At 36.9% G+C, this 20,642-nt stretch overlaps 5 non-coding genes across 5 annotated transcripts; all 5 read left to right on the plus strand.

Annotated features, from left to right (window-relative positions):
- Positions 1 to 7,121: 7,121 nt before the first annotated feature.
- On the plus strand, positions 7,122 to 7,193 carry TRNAQ-CUG (transfer RNA glutamine (anticodon CUG)). Its single transcript has one exon. It is a non-coding gene; the product is annotated as a tRNA-Gln (tRNA).
- A 4,986-nt stretch (positions 7,194 to 12,179) lies between these two features.
- On the plus strand, positions 12,180 to 12,251 carry TRNAQ-UUG (transfer RNA glutamine (anticodon UUG)). Its single transcript has one exon. It is a non-coding gene; the product is annotated as a tRNA-Gln (tRNA).
- Positions 12,252 to 14,180: 1,929 nt separating this feature from the next.
- On the plus strand, positions 14,181 to 14,252 carry TRNAQ-CUG (transfer RNA glutamine (anticodon CUG)). Its single transcript has one exon. It is a non-coding gene; the product is annotated as a tRNA-Gln (tRNA).
- Positions 14,253 to 15,202: 950 nt separating this feature from the next.
- On the plus strand, positions 15,203 to 15,274 carry TRNAQ-CUG (transfer RNA glutamine (anticodon CUG)). The gene has a single exon. It is a non-coding gene; the product is annotated as a tRNA-Gln (tRNA).
- Positions 15,275 to 18,236: 2,962 nt separating this feature from the next.
- On the plus strand, positions 18,237 to 18,308 carry TRNAQ-UUG (transfer RNA glutamine (anticodon UUG)). The gene has a single exon. It is a non-coding gene; the product is annotated as a tRNA-Gln (tRNA).
- Positions 18,309 to 20,642: the final 2,334 nt, after the last annotated feature.

Here is a 20,642-nt window from a genome sequence, read left to right on the forward strand (position 1 = left end):
GCCTGGCATAATATGTCAATAGGTTCCATGGTGTAATGGTTAGCACTCTGGACTCTGAATCCAGTGATCCGAGTACAAATCTAGGTGGGACCTTGTTTAAATTTTTATTGTAAAAATAGTAAACAAATATGACACATTATAAAATATGTATGTATTCGTGGCGGATTGGATTTGGCGATGGACTAGAAATCCATTGGGGTCTCTCAGCGCATGATCAAATTCTGTTGACTACATTTTGGCTTGCTGGAAAAATGTCATTAAAATAAATTTTAAACCAATACTCAAACGTTTTAGAAACCATTCAGTGATCATAAACACCTGTAGAATAAACCAAAAATGCTTCCTTTCTTTGCCATGGGGGTGTGCCTACTATTATATTATCATAGTTATGTTATTTGCACCTGATATCAGCAATATTCCCCCATATCATCTAATTTATCAATCTCCTTCATGATTTACCATATGACCATGAACTTTAGCTTTCTCTAAAAAATCATCATATCACCATTTTGGGCAATCACAATCTGGAATATGAAATCCATTGCTACAGCACTCAAAAAGGTAACAGAGGGATTTTCTGGTTTTCCATAAAAAGTTATATATTCATAGAGTTGAAAACAATACACAGGGAGAGAATAACAATGGGGTGGATGGAGCAACAGTCCTCCACATTAAAATAGGCCCATCATCAACTGTACGGTTGGCCATAAATCATAAGTATTACAATTGTAGTTTTAGTTTTCTCATCAAACTATGTTATTTTTCTACTTTTATGTATTTAGAGAGAAATTGGGGCTGACAGTGTAGGCGTTGTACACACCCACTTGGATCTGGCTACATCCACATAGCACTGGTCACATCTCCTCCCCTTTTCAGTATAGGCCCTGAAACATTTTAGCCCCTGACCCATGTGGCCCTTAATCCGGCCTTAACAATATGCAAATAGATTGGTAGCATTTCAAAGATTTTAAGCATCTCCAGTTTAGTATACAGTTTATTATATGTGGACTGTACCAGCGTGGCATAATATGTCAATAGGTTCCATGGTGTAATGGTTAGCACTCTGGACTCTGAATCCAGCGATCCAAGTTCAAATCTCAGTGGGACCTTGTTTAAATATTTATTGTAAAAATAGTAAACAAATATGACACATTACAAAATATGTATGTATTCGTGGCCGATTGGTTTTGGCGATGGACTAGAAATCCATTGGGGTCTCCCAGAGCGTCTTCAAATACTGCCGACTACATTTTGGCTTGCTGGAAAAATGTCATTGAAATAAATTTTAAACCAATACTCAAACGTTTTTGAAACCAGTCAGTGATCATAAACACCTGTAGAAAAAACCAAAAATGCTTCCTTTCTTTGCCATGGGGGTGTGCCTACTATTATATTATCATAGTTATGTTATTTGCACCTGATACCAGCAATATTCCCCCATATCATCTAATTTTTCAATCTCCTTCATGATTTACCATATGACCATGTACTTTAGCTTTCTCTAAAAAATCATCATATCACCATTTTGCGAAATCACAATCTGGGATGTGAAATCCATTGCTACAGCACTCAAAAAGGTAATAGAGGGTTTTTCTGGTTTGCCATAAAAAGTTATTTATACATAGAGTTGAAAACAATACACAGGGAGAGAATAACAATGGGGTGGATGGAGCTACAGTCCTCCACATAAAAATAGGCCCACCATCAACTGTACGGTTGGCCATCAATCATAAGTATTAAAATTGTAGTTTTAGTTTTCTCATCAAACTATGTTATTTTTCTTCTTTTCTGTATTTAGAGAGAAATTGGGGCGGACAGTGTAGGCGCTGTACACACCCACTTGGATCTGGTTACATCCACATAGCACTGGTCACATCTCCTCCCCTTTTCAGTATAGGCCCTGAAACATTTTAGCCCCTGACCCATGTGGCCCTTAATCCGGCCTTAACAATATGCAAATAGATTGGTAGCATTTCAAAGATTTTAAGCACCTCCATTTTAGTTTACAGTTTATTATATGTGGACTGTTACAGCCAGACATACTATGTCAATAGGTTCCATGGAGTAATGGTTAGCATTCTGGACTCTGAATCCAGCGATCCGAGTTCAAATCTTCGTGAGAACTTGTTTTAATATTTATTGTAAAAAAAGTAAACAAATATGACACATTATAAAATATGTATGTATTCATGGCAGATTGGTTTTGGCGATGGACTAGAAATCCATTGGGGTCTCCCAGCGCGTGTTCAAATACTGCCGACTACATTTTGGCTTGCAGGAAAAAAGTCATTGAAATAAATTTTAAACCAAAACTCAAACGTTTTAGAAACCATTCAGTCATCATAAACACCTGTAGAATAAACCAAAAATGCTTCCTTTCTTTGCCATGGGGGTGTGCCTACTATTATATTATCATAGTTATGTTATTTGCACCTGATACCAGCAATATTCCCCCATATCATCTAATTTATCAATCTCCTTCATGATTTACCATATCACCATGTACTTTAGCTTTCTCTAAAAAATCATCATATCACCATTTTGGGCAATCACAATCTGGGTTGTGAAATCCATTGCTACAGCACTCAAAAAGGTAACAGAGGGTTTTTCTGGTTTGCCATAAAAAGTTATTTATACATAGAGTTGAAAACAATACACAGGGAGAGAATAACAATGGGGTGGATGGAGCTACAGTCCTCCACATAAAAATAGGCCCACCATCAACTGTACGGTTGGCCATAAATCATAAGTATTAAAATTGTAGTTTTAGTTTTCTCATCAAACTATGTTATTTTTCTACTTTTCTGTATTTAGAGAGAAATTGGGGCTGACAGTGTAGGCGTTGTACACACCCACTTGGATCTGGCTACATCCACATAGCACTGGTCACATCTCCTCCCCTTTTCAGTATAGGTCCTGAAACATTTTAGCCCCTGACCCATGTGGCCCTTAATCCGGCCTTAACAATATGCAAATAGATTGGTAGCATTTCAAAGATTTTAAGCACCTCCAGTTTAGTATACAGTTTATTATATGTGGACTGTTACAGCCTGACATACTATGTCAATAGGTTCCATGGTGTAATGGTTAGCACTCTGGACTCTGAATCCAGTGATTCGATTTCAAATCTTGGTGGGAACTTGTTTAAATATTTATTGTAAAAAAAGTAAACAAATATGACACATTATAATATATGTATGTATTCGTGGCCGATTGGTTTTGGCGATGGACTAGAAATCCATTGGGGTCTCCCAGCGCATCTTCAAATACTGCCGACTACATTTTGGCTTGCTGGAAAAATATCATTGAAATAAATTTTAAACCAATACTCAAAAGTTTTAGAAACCATTCAGTGATCATAAACACCTGTAGAATAAACCAAAAATGCTTCCTTTCTTTGCCATGGGGGTGTGCCTACTATTATATTATCATAGTAATGTTATTTGCACCTGATACCAGCAATATTCCCCCATATCATCTAATTTATCAATCTCCTTCATGATTTACCATATCACCATGTACTTTAGCTTTCTCTAAAAAATCATCATATCACCATTTTGGGCAATCACAATCTGGGATGTGAAATCCATTGCTACAGCACTCAAAAAGGTAACAGAGGGTTTTTCTGGTTTGCCATAAAAAGTTATTTGTACATAGAGTTGAAAACAATATACAGGGAGAGAATAACAATGGGGTGGATGGAGCAACAGTCCTCCACATAAAAATAGGCCCACCATCAACTGTACGGTTGGCCATAAATCATGTATTAAAATTGTAGTTTTAGTTTTCTCATCAAACTATGTTATTTTTCTACTTTTCTGTATTTAGAGAGAAATTGGGGCTGACAGTGTAGGCGTTGTACACACCCACTTGGATCTGGCTACATCCACATAGCACTGGTCACAGCTCCTCCCCTTCTCAGTATAGGCCCTGAAACATTTTAGCCCCTGACCCATATGGCCCTTAATCCGGCCTTAACAATATGCAAATAGATTGGTAGCATTTCAAAGATTTTAAGCACCTCCAGTTTAGTATACAGTTTATTATATGTGGACTGTTACAGCCTGGTATACTATGTCAGTAGGTTCCATGGTGTAATGGTTAGCACTCTGGACTCTGAGTTCAGAGATCTGAGTTCAAATCTTGGTGGGACCTTGTTTAAATTTTTATTGTAAAAATAGTAAACAAATATGACACATTATAAAATATGTATGTATTCGTGGCCGATTGGTTTTGGCGATGGACTAGAAATCCATTGGGGTCTCCCACCGCGTGTTCAAATACTGCCGACTACATTCTGGCTTGCTGGAAAAATGTAATTGAAATAAATTTTAAACGAATACTCAAAAGATTTAGAAACCATTCAGTGTTCATAAACACCTGTAGAATAAACCAAAAATGCTTCCTTTCTTTGCCATGGGGGTGTGCCTACTGTTATATTATCATAGTTATGTTATTTGCACCTGATACCAGCAATATTCCCCCATATCATCTAATTTATCAATCTCCTTCATGATTTACCATATCACCATGTAGTTTAGCTTTCTCTAAAAAATCATCAAATCACCAATTTGGGCAATCACAATCTGGGATGTGAAATCCATTGCTACAGCAGTCAAAAAGGTAACAGATGGTTTTTCTGGTTTGCCATAAAAAGTTATTTATACATAGAGTTGAAAACAATACACAGGGAGAGAATAACAATGGGTGGATGGAGCTACAGTCCTCCACATAAAAATAGGCCCACCATCAACTGTACGGTTGGCCATAAATCATAAGTATTAAAATAGTAGTTTTAGTTTTCTCATCAAACTATGTTATTTTTCTACTTTTCTGTATTTAGAGAGAAATTGTGGCTGACAGTGTAGGCGTTGTACACACCCACTTGGATCTGGCTACATCCACATAGCAATGGTCACAGCTCCTCCCCTTCTCAGTATAGGCCCTGAAACATTTTAGCCCCTGACCCATGTGGTCCTTAATCCGGCCTTAACAATATGCAAATAGATTGGTAGCATTTCAAAGATTTTAAGCACCTCCAGTTTAGTATACAGTTTATTATATGTGGACTGTTACAGCCTGGCATAATATGTCAATAGGTTCCATGGTGTAATGGTTAGGACTCTGAATCCAGCAATCCGAATTCAAATCTCGGTGGGACCTTGTTTAAATATTTATTGTAAAAAAAGTAAACAAATATGACACATTATAAAATATGTATGTATTCATGGCCGATTGGTTTTGGCGATGGACTAGAAATCCATTGGGGTCTCCCAGCGCGTGTTCAAATACTGCCGACTACATTTTGGCTTGCAGGAAAAAAGTCATTGAAATAAATTTTAAACCAAAACTCAAACGTTTTAGAAACCATTCAGTCATCATAAACACCTGTAGAATAAACCAAAAATGCTTCCTTTCTTTGCCATGGGGGTGTGCCTACTATTATATTATCATAGTTATGTTATTTGCACCTGATACCAGCAATATTCCCCCATATCATCTAATTTATCAATCTCCTTCATGATTTACCATATCACCATGTACTTTAGCTTTCTCTAAAAAATCATCATATCACCATTTTGGGCAATCACAATCTGGGTTGTGAAATCCATTGCTACAGCACTCAAAAAGGTAACAGAGGGTTTTTCTGGTTTGCCATAAAAAGTTATTTATACATAGAGTTGAAAACAATACACAGGGAGAGAATAACAATGGGGTGGATGGAGCTACAGTCCTCCACATAAAAATAGGCCCACCATCAACTGTACGGTTGGCCATAAATCATAAGTATTAAAATTGTAGTTTTAGTTTTCTCATCAAACTATGTTATTTTTCTACTTTTCTGTATTTAGAGAGAAATTGGGGCTGACAGTGTAGGCGTTGTACACACCCACTTGGATCTGGCTACATCCACATAGCACTGGTCACATCTCCTCCCCTTTTCAGTTTAGGTCCTGAAACATTTTAGCCCCTGACCCATGTGGCCCTTAATCCGGCCTTAACAATATGCAAATAGATTGGTAGCATTTCAAAGATTTTAAGCACCTCCAGTTTAGTATACAGTTTATTATATGTGGACTGTTACAGCCTGACATACTATGTCAATAGGTTCCATGGTGTAATGGTTAGCACTCTGGACTCTGAATCCAGTGATTCGATTTCAAATCTTGGTGGGAACTTGTTTAAATATTTATTGTAAAAAAAGTAAACAAATATGACACATTATAATATATGTATGTATTCGTGGCCGATTGGTTTTGGCGATGGACTAGAAATCCATTGGGGTCTCCCAGCGCATCTTCAAATACTGCCGACTACATTTTGGCTTGCTGGAAAAATATCATTGAAATAAATTTTAAACCAATACTCAAAAGTTTTAGAAACCATTCAGTGATCATAAACACCTGTAGAATAAACCAAAAATGCTTCCTTTCTTTGCCATGGGGGTGTGCCTACTATTATATTATCATAGTAATGTTATTTGCACCTGATACCAGCAATATTCCCCCATATCATCTAATTTATCAATCTCCTTCATGATTTACCATATCACCATGTACTTTAGCTTTCTCTAAAAAATCATCATATCACCATTTTGGGCAATCACAATCTGGGATGTGAAATCCATTGCTACAGCACTCAAAAAGGTAACAGAGGGTTTTTCTGGTTTGCCATAAAAAGTTATTTGTACATAGAGTTGAAAACAATATACAGGGAGAGAATAACAATGGGGTGGATGGAGCAACAGTCCTCCACATAAAAATAGGCCCACCATCAACTGTACGGTTGGCCATAAATCATGTATTTAAATTGTAGTTTTAGTTTTCTCATCAAACTATGTTATTTTTCTACTTTTCTGTATTTAGAGAGAAATTGGGGCTGACAGTGTAGGCGTTGTACACACCCACTTGGATCTGGCTACATCCACATAGCACTGGTCACAGCTCCTCCCCTTCTCAGTATAGGCCCTGAAACATTTTAGCCCCTGACCCATATGGCCCTTAATCCGGCCTTAACAATATGCAAATAGATTGGTAGCATTTCAAAGATTTTAAGCACCTCCAGTTTAGTATACAGTTTATTATATGTGGACTGTTACAGCCTGGTATACTATGTCAGTAGGTTCCATGGTGTAATGGTTAGCACTCTGGACTCTGAGTTCAGAGATCTGAGTTCAAATCTCGGTGGGACCTTGTTTAAATTTTTATTGTAAAAATAGTAAACAAATATGACACATTATAAAATATGTATGTATTCGTGGCCGATTGGTTTTGGCGATGGACTAGAAATCCATTGGGGTCTCCCACCGCGTGTTCAAATACTGCCGACTACATTCTGGCTTGCTGGAAAAATGTAATTGAAATAAATTTTAAACGAATACTCAAAAGATTTAGAAACCATTCAGTGTTCATAAACACCTGTAGAATAAACCAAAAATGCTTCCTTTCTTTGCCATGGGGGTGTGCCTACTGTTATATTATCATAGTTATGTTATTTGCACCTGATACCAGCAATATTCCCCCATATCATCTAATTTATCAATCTCCTTCATGATTTACCATATCACCATGTAGTTTAGCTTTCTCTAAAAAATCATCAAATCACCAATTTGGGCAATCACAATCTGGGATGTGAAATCCATTGCTACAGCAGTCAAAAAGGTAACAGATGGTTTTTCTGGTTTGCCATAAAAAGTTATTTATACATAGAGTTGAAAACAATACACAGGGAGAGAATAACAATGGGTGGATGGAGCTACAGTCCTCCACATAAAAATAGGCCCACCATCAACTGTACGGTTGGCCATAAATCATAAGTATTAAAATAGTAGTTTTAGTTTTCTCATCAAACTATGTTATTTTTCTACTTTTCTGTATTTAGAGAGAAATTGTGGCTGACAGTGTAGGCGTTGTACACACCCACTTGGATCTGGCTACATCCACATAGCAATGGTCACAGCTCCTCCCCTTCTCAGTATAGGCCCTGAAACATTTTAGCCCCTGACCCATGTGGTCCTTAATCCGGCCTTAACAATATGCAAATAGATTGGTAGCATTTCAAAGATTTTAAGCACCTCCAGTTTAGTATACAGTTTATTATATGTGGACTGTTACAGCCTGGCATAATATGTCAATAGGTTCCATGGTGTAATGGTTAGGACTCTGAATCCAGCAATCCGAATTCAAATCTCGGTGGGACCTTGTTTAAATATTTATTGTAAAAAAAGTAAACAAATATGACACATTATAAAACATGTATGTATTCGTGGCCGATTGGTTTTGGCAATGGACTAGAAATCCATTGGGGTCTCCCAGCGCGTGTTCAAATACTGCCGACTACATTTTGGCTTGCTGGAAAAATGTCATTGAAATAAATTTTAAACCAATACTCAAACATTTTAGAAACCATTCAGTGATCATAACCACCTGTAGAATAAACCAAAAATGCTTCCTTTCTTTGCCATGGGGGTGTGCCTACTATTATATTATCATAGTTATGTTTTTTGCACCTGATACCAGCAATATTCCCCCATATCATCTAATTTATCAATCTCCTTCATGATTTACCATATCACCATGTACTTTAGCTTTCTCTAAAAAATCATCATATCACCATTTTGGGCAATCACAATCTGGGATGTGAAATCCATTGCTACAGAACTCAAAAAGGTAATAGAGGGTTTTTCTGGTTTGCCATAAAAAGTTATTTATACATAGAGTTGAAAACAATACACAGGGCGAGAATAACAATGGGGTGGATGGAGCTACAGTCCTCCACATAAAAATAGGCCCACCATCAACTGTACGGTTGGCCATAAATCATAAGTATTAAAATTGTAGTTTTAGTTTTCTCATCAAACTATGTTATTTTTCTACTTTTCTGTATTTAGAGAGAAATTGTGGCTGACAGTGTAGGCGTTGTACACTCCCACTTGGATCTGGCTACATCCACATAGCACTGGTCACAGCTCCTCCCCTTCTCAGTATATGCTCTGAAACATTTTAGCCCCTGACCCATGTGGTCCTTAATCCGGCCTTAACAATATGCAAATAGATTGGTAGCATTTCAAAGATTTTAAGCACCTCCAGTTTAGTATACAGTTTATTATATGTGGACTGTTACAGCCTGGCATAATATGTCAATAGGTTCCATGGTGTAATGGTTAGGACTCTGAATCCAGCAATCCGAGTTCAAATCTCAGTGGGACCTTGTTTAAATATTTATTGTAAAAATAGTAAACAAATATGACACATTATAAAATATGTATGTATTCGTGGCCGATTGGTTTTGGCGATGGACTAGAAATCCATTGGTGTCTCCCAGCGCGTGTTCAAATACTGCCGACTACATTTTCTCTTGCTGGAATAACGTAATTGAAATAAATTTGAAACCAATACTCAAACGTTTTAGAAACCATTCAGTGATCATAAACACCTGTACAATAAACCAAAAATGCTTCCTTTCTTTGCCATGGTGGTGTGCCTACTATTATATTATCATAGTTATGTTATTTGCACCTGATACCAGCAATATTCCCCCATATCATCTAATTTATCAATCTCCTTCATGATTTACCATATCACCATGTACTTTAGCTTTCTCTAAAAAATCATCATATCACCATTTTGGGCAATCACAATCTGGGATGTGAAATCCATTGCTACAGAACTCAAAAAGGTAACAGAGGGTTTTTCTGGTTTGCCATAAAAAGTTATTTATACATAGAGTTGAAAACAATACACAGGGTGAGAATAACAATGGGGTGGATGGAGCTACAGTCCTCCACATAAAAATAGGCCCACCATCAACTGTACGGTTGGCCATAATTCATAAGTATTAAAATTGTAGTTTTAGTTTTCTCATCAAACTATGTTATTTTTCTACTTTTCTGTATTTAGAGAGAAATTGGGGCTGACAGTGTAGGCGTTGTACACACCCACTTGGATCTGGCTACATCCACATAGCACTGGTCACATCTCCTCCCCTTCTCAGTATAGGCTCTGAAACATTTTAGCCCCTGACCCATGTGGTCCTTAATCCGGCCTTAACAATATGCAAATAGATTGGTAGCATTTCAAAGATTTTAAGCACCTCCAGTTTAGTATACAGTTTATTATATGTGGACTGTTACAGCCTGGCATAATATGTCAATAGGTTCCATGGTGTAATGGTTAGGACTCTGAATCCAGTAATCCGAGTTCAAATCTCGGTGGGACCTTGTTTAAATATTTATTGTAAAAATAGTAAACAAATATGACACATTACAAAATATGTATGTATTCGTGGCCGATTGGTTTTGGCGATGGACTAGAAATCCATTGGGGTCTCCCAGAGCGTCTTCAAATACTGCCGACTACATTTTGGCTTGCTGGAAAAATGTCATTGAAATAAATTTTAAACCAATACTCAAACGTTTTTGAAACCAGTCAGTGATCATAAACACCTGTAGAAAAAAACAAAAATGCTTCCTTTCTTTGCCATGGGGGTGTGCCTACTATTATATTATCATAGTTATGTTATTTGCACCTGATACCAGCAATATTCCCCCATATCATCTAATTTTTCAATCTCCTTCATGATTTACCATATGACCATGTACTTTAGCTTTCTCTAAAAAATCATCATATCACCATTTTGCGAAATCACAATCTGGGATGTGAAATCCATTGCTACAGCACTCAAAAAGGTAATAGAGGGTTTTTCTGGTTTGCCATAAAAAGTTATTTATACATAGAGTTGAAAACAATGCACAGGGCGAGAATAACAATGGGGTGGATGGAGCTACAGTCCTCCACATAAAAATAGGCCCACCATCAACTGTACGGTTGGCCATAAATCATAAGTTTTACAATTGTAGTTTTAGTTATTTCATCAAACTATGTTATTTTTCTACTTTTCTGTATTTAGAGAGAAATTGGGCCTGACAGTGTAGGCGTTGTACACACCCACTTGGATCTGGCTACATCCACATAGCACTGGTCACAGCTCCTTCCCTTTTCAGTATAGGCCCTGAAACATTTTAGCCCCTGACCCTTGTGGTCCTTAATCTGTCCTTAACAATATGCAAATAGATTGGTAGCATTTCAAAGATATTAAGCACCTCCAGTTTAGTATACAGTTTATTATATGTGGACTGTTACAGCCTGGCATAATATGTCAATAGGTTCCATGGTGTAATGGTTAGCACTCTGGACTCTGAATCCAGTGATCCGAGTACAAATCTAGGTGGGACCTTGTTTAAATTTTTATTGTAAAAATAGTAAACAAATATGACACATTATAAAATATGTATGTATTCGTGGCGGATTGGATTTGGCGATGGACTAGAAATCCATTGGGGTCTCTCAGCGCGTGTTCAAATACTGCCGACTACATTTTGGCTTGCTGGAAAAATTTCATTGAAATAAATTTTAAACCAATACTCAAACGTTTTAGAAACCATTCAGTGATCATAAACACCTGTAGAATAAACCAAAAATGCTTCCTTTCTTTGCCATGGGGTTGTGCCTACTATTATATTATAATATTTATGTTATTTGCACCTGATACCAGCAATATTCCCCCATATCATCTAATTTATCAATCTCCTTCATGATTTACCATATGACCATGTACTTTAGCTTTCTCTAAAAAATCATCATATCACCATTTTGGGCAATCACAATCTGGGATATGAAATCCATTGCTACAGCACTCAAAAAGGTAACAGAGGGTTTTTCTGGTTTGCCATAAAAAGTTATTTATACATAGAGTTTAAAACAATACACAGGGCGAGAATAACAATGGGGTGGATGGAACAACAGTCCTCCACATTAAAATAGGCCCATCATCAACTGTATGGTTGGCCATAAATCATAAGTGTCAAAATTGTAGTTTTAGTTTTCTCATCAAACTATGTTATTTTTCTACTTTTCTGTATTCAGAGAGAAATTGGGGCTGATAGTGTAGGCGTTGTACACACCGACTTGGATCTGGCTACATCCACATAGCACTGGTCACAGCTCCTCCCCTTCTCAGTATAGGCCCTGAAACATTTTAGTTCCTGACCCATGTGGCCCTTAATCCGGCCTTAACAATATGCAAATAGATTGGTAGCATTTCAAAGATTTTAAGCACCTCCAGTTGAGTATACAGTTTATTATATGTGGACTGTTACAGCCTGGTATAATATGTCAATAGGTTCCATGGTGTAATGGTTAGCACTCTGGACTTTGAATCCAACGATCCGAGTTCAAATCTCAGTGGGACCTTGTTTAAATATTTATTGTAAAAATAGATACATTATAAAATGATTGGTTTTGGCGATGGACTAGAAATCCATTGGGGTCTCCCAGCGCATGATCAAATTCTGTTGACTACATTTTGGCTTGCTGGAAAAATGTCATTAAAATAAATTTTAAACCAATACTCAAACGTTTTAGAAACCATTCAGTGATCATAAACACCTGTAGAATAAACCAAAAATGCTTCCTTTCTTTGCCATGGGGGTGTGCCTACTATTATATTATCATAGTTATGTTATTTGCACCTGATACCAGCAATATTCCCCCATATCATCTAATTTATCAATCTCCTTCATGATTTACCATATGACCATGAACTTTAGCTTTCTCTAAAAAATCATCATATCACCATTTTGGGCAATCACAATCTGGGATATGAAATCCATTGCTACAGCACTCAAAAAGGTAACAGAGGGTTTTTCTGGTTTTCCATAAAAAGTTATATATTCATAGAGTTGAAAACAATACACAGGGAGAGAATAACAATGGGGTGGATGGAGCAACAGTCCTCCACATTAAAATAGGCCCATCATCAACTGTACGGTTGGCCATAAATCATAAGTATTACAATTGTAGTTTTAGTTTTCTCATCAAACTATGTTATTTTTCTACTTTTCTGTATTTAGAGAGAAATTGGGGCTGACAGTGTAGGCGTTGTACACACCCACTTGGATCTGGCTACATCCACATAGCACTGGTCACATCTCCTCCCCTTTTCAGTATAGGCCCTGAAACATTTTAGCCCCTGACCCATGTGGCCCTTAATCCGGCCTTAACAATATGCAAATAGATTGGTAGCATTTCAAAGATTTTAAGCATCTCCAGTTTAGTATACAGTTTATTATATGTGGACTGTACCAGCGTGGCATAATATGTCAATAGGTTCCATGGTGTAATGGTTAGCACTCTGGACTCTGAATCCAGCGATCCAAGTTCAAATCTCAGTGGGACCTTGTTTAAATATTTATTGTAAAAATAGTAAACAAATATGACACATTATAAAATATGTATGTATTCGTGGCCGATTTGTTATGGCGATGGACTAGAAATCCATTGGTGTCTCTCAGCGTGTGTTCAAATACTGCCGACTACATTTTGGCTTGCTGAAAAATGTCATAGAAATAAATTTTAAACCAATACTCAAACATTTTAGAAACCATTCAGTGATCATAAACACCTGTAGAATAAACCAAAAATGCTTCTTTTCTTTGCCATGGGGGTGTGCCTACTATTATATTATCATAGTTATGTTATTTGCACCTGATACCAGCAATACTCCCCCATATCATCTAATTTATCAATCTCCTTCATGATTTACCATATCAACATGTAGTTTAGCTTTCTCAAAAAAATCATCATATCACCATTTTGGGCAATCACAATCTGGGATGTGAAATCCATTGCTGCAGCACTCAAAAAGGTAACAGAGGGTTTTTCTGGTTTGCCATAAAAAGTTATTTATACATAGAGTTGAAAACAATACACAGGGCGAAAATAACAATGGGGTGGATGGAGCAACAGTCCTCCACATTAAAATAGGCCCATCATCAACTGTATGGTTGGCCATAAATCATAAGTGTCAAAATTGTAGTTTTAGTTTTCTCATCAAACTATGTTATTTTTCTACTTTTCTGTATTTAGAGAGAAATTGGGGCTGATAGTGTAGGCGTTGTACACACCCACTTGGATCTGGCTACATCCACATAGCACTGGTCACAGCTCCTCCCATTCTCAGTATAGGCCCTGAAACATTTTAGCCCCTGACCCATGTGGTCCTTAATCCGGCCTTAACAATATGCAAATAGATTGGTAGCATTTCAAAGATTTTAAGCACCTCCAGTTGAGTATACAGTTTATTATATGTGGACTGTTACAGCCAGGCCTACTATGTCAATAGGTTCCATGGTGTAATGGTTAGCACTCTGGACTCTGAATCCAGTAATCCGAGTTCAAATCTTGGTGGGACCTTGTTTAAATCTTTATTGTAAAAATAATAAACAAATATGACACATTATAAAATATGTATATATTCGTGGCCGATTGGTTTTGGTTTTGGCGATGGACTAGAAATCCATTGGGGTCTTCCAACGCGTGTTCAAATACTGACGACTACATTTTAGCTTGCTGGAAAAATGTAATTGAAATAAATTTTAAACCAATACTCAAATGTTTTAGAAACAATTCAGTGATCATAAACACCTGTAGAATAAACCAAAAATGCTTCCTTTCTTTGCCATGGGGGTGTGCCTACTATTATATTATCATAGTTATGTTATTTGCACCTGATACCAGCAATACTCCCCCATATCATCTAATTTATCAATCTCCTTCATGATTTACCATATCACCATGTAGTTTAGCTTTCTCTAAAAAATCATCATATCACCATTTTGGGCAATCACAATCTGGGATGTGAAATCCATTGCTACAGCACTCAAAAAGGTAGCAGAGGGTTTTTCTGGTTTGCCATAAAAAGTTATTTATAGATAGAGTTGAAAACAATACACAGGGCGAGAATAACAATGGGGTGGATGGAGCTACAGTCCTCCACATAAACATAGGCCCACCATCAACTGTACGGTTGGCCATAAATCATAAGTATTACAATTGTAGTTTTAGTTTTCTCATCAAACTATGTTATTTTTCTACTTTTCTGTATTTAGAGAGAAATTGGGCCTGACAGTGTAGACGTTGTACACACCCACTTGGATCTGGCTACATCCACATAGCACTGGTCACAGCTCCTCCCCTTTTCAGTATAGGCCCTGAAACATTTTAGCCCCTGACCCATGTGGTCCTTAATCCGGCCTTAACAATATGCAAATAGATTGGTAGAATTTCAAAGATTTTAAGCATCTCCAGTTGAGTATACAGTTTATTATATGTGGACTGTTACAGCCTGTCAGAATATGTCAATAGGTTCCATGGTGTAATGGTTAGCACTCTGGACTCTGAATCCAGTGATCCGAGTACAAATCTCGGTGGGACCTTGTTTAAATATTTATTGTAAAAATAGTAAACAAATATGACACATTATAAAATATGTATGTATTCGTGGCCGATTGGATTTGGTGATGGACTAGAAATCCATTGGGGTCTCCCAGCGCGTGTTCAAATACTGCCGACTACATTTTGGCTTGCTGGAAAAATTTCATTGAAATAAATGTTAAACCAATACTCAAACGTTTTAGAAACCATTCAGTGATCATAAACACCTGTAGAATAAACCTAAAATGCTTCCTTTCTTTGCCATGGGGGTGTGCATACTATTATATTATCATAGTTATGTTATTTGCACCTGATACCAGCAATATTCCCCCATATCATCTAATTTATCTATCTCCTTCATGATTTACCATATCACCATGTACTTTAGATTTCTCTAAAAAATCATCATATCACCATTTTGGGCTATCACAATCTGGGATGTGAAATCCATTGCTACAGCACTCAAAAAGGTAATCGATGGTTTTTCTGGTTTGCCATAAAAAGTTATTTATACATAGAGTTCAAAACAATACACAGGGCGAGAATAACAATGGGGTGGATAGAGCTACAGTCCTCCACATAAAAATAGGCCCACCATCAACTGTACGGTTGGCCATAAATCATAAGTATTAAAATTGTACTTTTATTTTTTTCATCAAACTATGTTATTTTTCAAGTTTTCTGTATTTAGAGAGAAATTGGGGCTGACAGTGTAGGCGTTGTACACACCCACCTGGATCTGGCTACAACCACATAGCACTGGTCACATCTCCTCCCCTTTTCAGTATAGGCCCTGAAACATTTTAGCCCCTAACCCATGTGGTCCTTATTCTGGCCCTAACAATATGCAAATAGATTGGTAGCATTTCAAAGATTTTAAGCACCTCCAGTTTAGTATACAGTTTATTATATGTGGACTGTTACAGCCTGGCATAATATGTCAATAGGTTCCATGGTGTAATGATTAGGACTCTGAATCCAGCAATCCGAGTTCAAATCTCGGTGGGACCTTGTTTAAATTTTTATTGTAAAAATAGTAAACAAATATGACACATTTTAAAATATGTATGTATTCGTGGCGGATTGGATTTGGCGATGGACTTGAAATCCATTGGGGTCTCTCAGCGCGTGTTCAAATACTGCCGACTACATTTTGGCTTGCTGGAAAAATTTCATTGAAATAAATTTTAAACCAATACTCAAACGTTTTAGAAACCATTCAGTGATCATAAACACCTGTAGAATAAACCAAAAATGCTTCCTTTCTTTGCCATGGGGGTGTGCCTACTATTATATTATCATAGTTATGTTATTTGCACCTGATACCAGCAATATTCCCCCATATCATCTAATTTATCTATCTCCTTCATGATTTACCATATCACCATGTACTTTAGATTTCTCTAAAAAATCATCATATCACCATTTTGGGCAATCACAATCTGGGATGTGAAATCCATTGCTACAGCACTCAAAAAGGTAATAGATGGTTTTTCTGGTTTGCCATAAAAAGTTATTTATACATAGAGTTGAAAACAATACACAGGGCGAGAATAACAATGGGGTGGATAGAGCTACAGTCCTCCACATAAAAATAGGCCCACCATCAACTGTACGGTTGGCCATAAATCATAAGTATTAAAATTGTACTTTTAGTTTTCTCATCAAACTATGTTATTTTTCTACTTTTATGTATTTAGAGAGAAATTGGGGCTGACAGTGTAGGCGTTGTACACACCCACCTGGATCTGGCTACAACCACATAGCACTGGTCACATCTCCTCCCCTTTTCAGTATAGGCCCTGAAACATTTTAGCCCCTGACCCATGTGGTCCTTATTCTGGCCTTAACAATATGCAAATAGATTGGTAGCATTTCAAAGATTTTAAGCACCTCCAGTTTAGTATACAGTTTATTATATGTGGACTGTTACAGCCTGGCATAATTTTTCAATAGGTTCCATGGTGTAATGATTAGGACTCTGAATCCAGCAATCCGAGTTCAAATCTCGGTGGGACCTTGTTTAAATTTTTATTGTAAAAATAGTAAACAAATATGACACATTTTAAAATATGTATGTATTCGTGGCGGATTGGATTTGGCGATGGACTTGAAATCCATTGGGGTCTCTCAGCGCGTGTTCAAATACTGCCGACTACATTTTGGCTTGCTGGAAAAATTTCATTGAAATAAATTTTAAACCAATACTCAAACGTTTTAGAAACCATTCAGTGATCATAAACACCTGTAGAATAAACCAAAAATGCTTCCTTTCTTTGCCATGGGGTTGTGCCTACTATTATATTATCATAGTTATGTTATTTGCACCTGATACCAGCAATATTCCCCCATATCATCTAATTTATCAATCTCCTTCATGATTTACCATATGACCATGTACTTTAGCTTTCTCTAAAAAATCATCATATCACCATTTTGGGCAATCACAATCTGGGATATGAAATCCATTGCTACAGCACTCAAAAAGGTAAGAGAGGGTTTTTCTGGTTTGCCATAAAAAGTTATTTATACATAGAGTTGAAAACAATACACAGGGCGAGAATAACAATGGGGTAGATGGAGCTACAGTCCTCCACATTAAAATAGGCCCATCATCAACTGTATGGTTGGCCATAAATCATAAGTGTCAAAGTTGTAGTTTTAGTTTTCTCATCAAACTATGTTATTTTTTTACTTTTCTGTATTTAGAGAGAAATTGTGGCTGATAGTGTAGGCGTTGTACACACCGACTTGGATCTGGCTACATCCACATAGCACTGGTCACAGCTCCTCCCCTTCTCAGTATAGGCCCTGAAACATTTTAGCCCCTGTCCCATGTGGCCCTTAATCCGGCCTTAACAATATGCAAATAGATTGGTAGCATTTGAAAGATTTTAAGCACCTCCAGTTTAGTATACAGTTTATTATATGTGGACTGTTACAGCCTGGTATAATACATCAATAGGTTCCATGGTGTAATGGTTATCACTCTGGACTTTGAATCCAGCGATTCGAGTTCATATCTCGGTGGAACCTTTTTTAAATATTTATTGTAAAAATAGATACATTATAAAATGATTGGTTTTGGCGATGGACTAGAAATCCATTGGGGTCTCCCAGCGCATTATCAAATACTGCCGACTACATTTTGGCTTGCTGGAAAAATGTCATTAAAATAAATTTTTAACCAATAGTCAAACGTTTTAGAAACCATTCAGTGATCATAAACACCTGTAGAATAAACCAAAAATGCTTCCTTTCTTTGCCATGGGGTTGTGCCTACTATTATATTATCATAGTTATGTTATTTGCACCTGATACCAGCAACATTCCCCCATATCATCTAATTTATCAATCTCCTTCATGATTTACCATATGACCATGTACTTTAGCTTTCTCTAAAAAATCATCATATCACCATTTTGGGCAATCACAATCTGGGATATGAAATCCATTGCTACAGCACTCAAAAAGGTAACAGAGGGTTTTTCTGGTTTTCCATAAAAAGTTATATATTCATAGAGTTGAAAACAATACACAGGGAGAGAATAACAATGGGGTGGATTGAGCAACAGTCCTCCACATTAAAATAGGCCCATCATCAACTGTACGGTTGGCCATAAATCATAAGTATTAAAATTGTAGTTTTAGTTTTCTCATCAAACTATGTTATTTTTCTACTTTTATGTATTTAGAGAGAAATTGGGGCTGACAGTGTAGGCGTTGTAGACACCCACTTGTATCTGGCTACATCCACATAGCACTGGTCAGAGCTACTCCCCTTCTCAGTACAGGCCCTGAAACATTTTAGCCCCTGACCCATGTGGTCCTTAATCCGGCCTTAACAATATGCAAATTGATTGGTAGCATTTCAAAGATTTTAAGCACCTCCAGTTTAGTATACAGTTTATTATATGTGGACTGTTACAGCCTGGCATAATATGTCAATAGGTTCCATGGTGCAATGGTTAGCACTCTGCACTCTGAATCCAGTAATCTGAGTTCAAATCTTGGTGGGACTTTGTTTAAATATTTATTGTAAAAAAGTAAACAAATATGACACATTATAAAATATGTAGGTATTCGTGGCCGATTGGTTTTGGCGATGGACTAGAAATCCATTGGGGTCTCCAAGCGCGTGTTGAAATACTGCCGACTACATTTTGGCTTGCTGGAAAAATGTCATTGAAATAAATTTGAAACCAATACTCAAACATTTTAGAAACCATTCAGTGATCATAAACACCTGTAGAATAAACCAAAAATGCTTCCTTTCTTTGCCATGGGGGTGTCCGACTATTATATTATCATGGTTATGTTATTTGCACCTGAAACCAGCAATATTCCCCCATATCATCTAATTTATCAATCTCCTTCATGATTTACCATATGACCATGTACTTTAGCTTTCTCTAAAAAATCATCATATCACCATTTTGTGCAATCACAATCTGGGATGTGAAATCCATTGCTACAGCACTCAAAAAGGTAATAGAGGGTTTTTCTGGTTTGCCATAAAAAGTTATTTATACATAGAGTTGAAAACAATACACAGGGCTAGAATAACAATGGGGTGGATGGAGCTACAGTCCTCCACATTAAAATAGGCCCACCATCAACTGTACGTTTTGCCATAAATCATAAGTATTACAATTGTAGTTTTAGTTTTCCCATCAAACTATGTTATTTTTCTACTTTTCTGTATTTAGAGAGAAATTGGGCCTGACAGTGTAGGCGTTGTACACACCCACTTGGATCTGGCTACATCCACATAGCACTGGTCACAGCTCCTCCCCTTTTCAGTATAGGTCCTGAAACATTTTAGCCCCTGACCCATGTGGTCCTTAATCCGGCCTTAACAATATGCAAATAGATTGGTAGCATTTCAAAGATATTAAGCACCTCCAGTTTAGTATACAGTTTATTATATGTGGACTGTTACAGCCTGGCATAATATGTCAATAGGTTCCATGGTGTAATGGTTAGGACTCTGAATCTTGCAATCTGAGTTGAAAACACAATGGGTCCTTGTTTAAATATAAATTGTAAAAAAAGTAAACAAATATGACACATTATAAAATATATATGTATTTGTGGCTGATTGGTTTTGGCGATGGTCTAGAAATCCATTGGTGTCTCCCAGTGCGTGTTGAAATACTGCCGACTACATTGTGGCTTGCTGGAAAAATGTCATTGAAATAAATTTTAAACCAATACTCAAACGTTTTAGAAACCATTCAGTGATAATAAACACCTGTAGAATAAACCAAAAATGCTTCCTTTCTTTGCCATGGGGGTGTGCCTACTATTATATTATCATAGATATGTTATTTGCACCTGATAACAGCAATATTCCCCCATATCATCTAA

Source organism: Taudactylus pleione, unplaced genomic scaffold (assembly GCF_031769625.1).
Source record: "Taudactylus pleione unplaced genomic scaffold, aTauple2 ptg000085l, whole genome shotgun sequence".
NCBI classification, from domain to species: Eukaryota; Metazoa; Chordata; class Amphibia; order Anura; family Myobatrachidae; genus Taudactylus; species Taudactylus pleione.